The sequence below is a fragment of the Canis lupus genome, chromosome 38 (assembly GCF_003254725.2).
Source record: "Canis lupus dingo isolate Sandy chromosome 38, ASM325472v2, whole genome shotgun sequence".
Lineage (NCBI taxonomy): Eukaryota > Metazoa > Chordata > Mammalia > Carnivora > Canidae > Canis > Canis lupus.
The window spans coordinates 20,469,027-20,473,099 of NC_064280.1; positions in this window are offsets into that span (position 1 = coordinate 20,469,027).

Here is a 4,073-nt window from a genome sequence, read left to right on the forward strand (position 1 = left end):
CATGCTCTACTGACTGAGGCTGCCGGATGACACTCAGGAAGCACTGTTGGGTTGGATTTTTTTTTTTTCCAAATCGTAACTTTTAATAGAACTCTGAAATGTAAGTGCCTTATCTTCAACCTTCTATACTCATATCAATGTTTAATTATTTAAGGTTACATTTTGCAACCAATTTGACTTAGAAGCGTCAAAAGGATGTTACGACGATTTATAATTATCTTTCTCCTGACTTACTCTTTCACTTGCATGTCTAACGGGCGTCTAACCACATAACAAAGCCAAAACAAAACTTCACATTTCCTCTTTAAACTCCTACCCACCCTGGCCAAACCTCTTTTTTTTTCTTTTTTTTTTTCCTAAAATCTTCTCCCCTCTTTTCACAAAATGATACATGATCCACTTTGGTGGCTCAAACCAAATATCTAGAATTCAGAATTAATTGCTTTTTTCTGTCATGACCTCCTCTTCGTCTTCAAACCATGATAAAATTTTATCCATTCTGCCTTTAGAATCTGTCCTGAATCTGTCTACTTCCCTTCAGCTACACTGTCACCAACACAGATATCATGTCTCTCATCTACGCCATTGAAAAGGGCTCTTCACCACCTTCCCTGACCAATTCTCCCCCACTGCCCATCCTCTGTACATCAGCTGTATGGATGAGCACAAGCTTTGAAGTAGAGATAACCAGCCTAGGATGCAGCTTTCCTTTACTCATTATAATGGCTTTGCCAAGTCCTCTTGGCATTACTTGTTGCTCCAGTCTGACCCAGAGAGTTGATCATTGGACCTTGATCATAGGATCAAACACTTCCTACGGCAGATGGATATAGCCCTGGATCTTACTGAAAGTGACTATCCTTCAGGTTCTAGTCTACTTGAGTGCAAGCGATCTATCAATCCTATTAAAATATATGACTTAGGGGAGCCTGGCTGGCTCAGTCAGTAGAGCGTGAGATTCTTGATCTGAGGGTTGTTAAGTTCAAGCCCCATGTTGGGTGTAGCGATAGCAATTACTTAAAAAGAAGATCTTTAAAAGTAAATAAATGAATAAAGTGTGTGACTTAAGTTCAAGTGCACCATTACATTCCAAACACAGAATTATCTTCTAAATTCAAACTGCCCTATTATAATCAAGTTTGATAAGTCTGCTTTTGAAGCTAACTTGATGGCCAAAAATGTTACAATATGTGATGGGAAAATCTCAGTCTCTACAGAGCAAACTGTCCTGGCAATTCTTCACCAACGTAGCCTTCTAGGTTATTTCTACAATTCTCCAGGAACTTGGCCCATATTGACCATTCTGCCTTTTTCACTCTGATCACTTCAGATAGGATACTCAGACAGGCCTCTACATGGCCCCAGGGACCCAACCTCTGTTTCTGGCTTACCCCCTTGTTTCACTTGCCTAGCCCAACATGAACAGTAAGAAAAAAAAATCATTTGGTTAAATTAATTTTCACCAAACTAACTTCTCCAAATCTGATTGAATGAATAAGCACTGATGGCCCTTTAACTCCTCCAGATACATTCACATTTGTTAAGATGATGATCTTTGTGGTTTGTGGGACCTTAGAAAATAGAATAATTCTTCTGACAATGTATAAAAACTTGATCACCCCCAATGGCTTAGCTCTGCTTAGAAGCTTGACCCTGGGGTTGGCTCTGCTGTGCTGTTGTTTGCTTCATCTTCCGAACCCAGAGCACCATGATGTCTGTAATTTACTTCATCATAAGGTTTTTCGGTGTGGATTAGTTTAAGCTATACTTTAGGGGCAATCACTTGCCTTAGCTATTTACATAATAGTGGTTAGGTAATATTTCTTTCAAAGGGCCAAACTTCATAGGAAACTACTGACAATAGCTCAGCCGATCATTATTGCCCATTAATGTCAGAAGTTCTGCTGGTTAGTGTTAATGAATTCTAGAAACAGGTTTTAACTGACGAAAATACAAATATTTTAGTGAACAGATTTTAGTAATAGTTTGCTCTTGGTGAAAATTGTTGCTGAAAACATCTGGATTGTCCATAATATTCTGGAAAGACTCCCCTCACTTGTATGAAGTAAGATATAAGAACCTAGTGAGGCCTGCAGCCTGTGTGCCCTAGACAGTCCTATGCTGAACATTTGTTTGGAAAATTCTGGTTGCCTGATGCCAAATTGGCTTTGATGAGGCAGCAACATAGGAAACTCATAAATATTTAACGTAAATCCCCCTAGTTTCATGACAGCAAAGCACATCCAGGCAGCAGCAAGAGTTCAGAAGACATAGCAGACTCACTGCAGTAGGCTGGGGGTGGTGGGTGTCATATAATAATCTGCAAGTCAAGGATTGTCCTATGGGGACAGTAGATCCTTGAGAAGCTAGTGAAGGGCATGGGGTAGGAAGGCCTAGCTAAAGCGGATGGCGGAGCTTTGGCAGAAAGGAGAAAAATGCGGTGCAATAAAGCTTGAGGTAAGGTTCTTTCTGTATGTGGTGGAGGACGGGGTCGCTGCTCAGCTGGGGACAAAGCATATAGGAAGGTCCCACTAAGGGGTAGCTCCTAGCACTTGTTCAAGCAGCCATCCCTGAGGCAGGGACACCCATGCAGGCAGTGGCTGTTCCCGACAGAAGAGGAGTAACATGGGATGTGTGGTGTTTTCCAAAGGGCAAAGAGTAGGTAGAGATGTGCACACGCAAACACACACACACACTATTGATGCTGACGTTGGCAGAGCATGTGTGTGGATCTGTGGCAAGTAAATTTTTGTGGAAGCTTGGAGACCCCTTATAGCTGAAGCCTTAAAACAAAACAAAACAAAAAAGAGCTTCACTAAGGCTTTGGGTTGATGAATCAGTTCTGTCTGCATTCCCTGCCCCTGCCCCCATCGTGGCAAGACTTTCATATCCTGAGATAGTCCAGATAATAGAGCAGGAGCTTTTTCTTAGCGTATGCAATTATTTCTGTATTTCGCCCTCCACTACACAAACACTCCCCATGGCAGCTTTAAATCAGAATCTCTAGGGATAAGGTGGGAAATGTGAATGCATAAAAACTCTCCCAAATGATTCAATATGATAAAATTTAAGAACTGAGAGTTTCTGGAGTGCCTGGGTGGCAAAGTGGGTTAAGCGTCAGACTCCCAGTCATGATCTCAGGGTTGTGAGATCCAGGCCCAACTCAGGTTCTGTGCTCAGCATGGAGTCTGCTCAAGACTCTCTCTCTCTCTCTCCCTCTGCCCCTCCCCTCCTCTCTCTAATAAATAAATAATTCTCAAAAATCCAAAAACAAAACTGGGGGTTTCTATGTATGCCTGGGACTCGTCTTCAATTCTCCCTAAAAGTCTTGGGGGGTAGAGTCCATCAACCTTCTCTCTCTTAGCTCCTTCTCCTCATGGAGAGAAAACACAGCCATGCATGGGTTGCCGTGTTCATAGGAGCTATTAGGGGCCTTTTCAGCCAGGTGCATCCCCTTGCTCTCACAGAACCTGAGCAGCCACCATAGAGCCCCTATTGCCAGACAGATGAGGAGATGTGAGCTAGGGAAGAAGAAGGAGAAAGGGTGTGAATGAAGTTCGATCATAGAAAGAAAATCTGTGAAAAGCTGAAAGCATTTCCACTTCCATAAAGAATTGAATCCACTTCTCATGGGCACTCTGTTCCTCTGTGCAGGAGAATAACCCAGAGGGGCCATTTAGATGGATGGATTTTCCCAGAAATGTGACTATATAGTGTAGATATGTCTGGAACATACCATTTATTATAAACGGCTGGGTTTTGTAGTGGACTGTGTGAACACTGCATTCAAACACACATATTGGACATCAAGTGTTTAGACAAATGATGTCTTAAAAATGCAGAAATGAACCTCAGACCTTATAAGATCAACCTCACACATGCCAAAAACTTTCACCACTGGTGGAGGATATTGTTATGCAAGGGCTGATGTGAAGCACACAGGTTTGGGGTTAAGACCCAACTTTAGGGGCTCCTGGGTGGCTCAGTGGTTGAGCATCTGCCTTCAGCTCAGGACATGATTCCAGGATCCTGGGATCGAGTCCCACACTGGGCTCCCCACGGGGAGCCTGCTT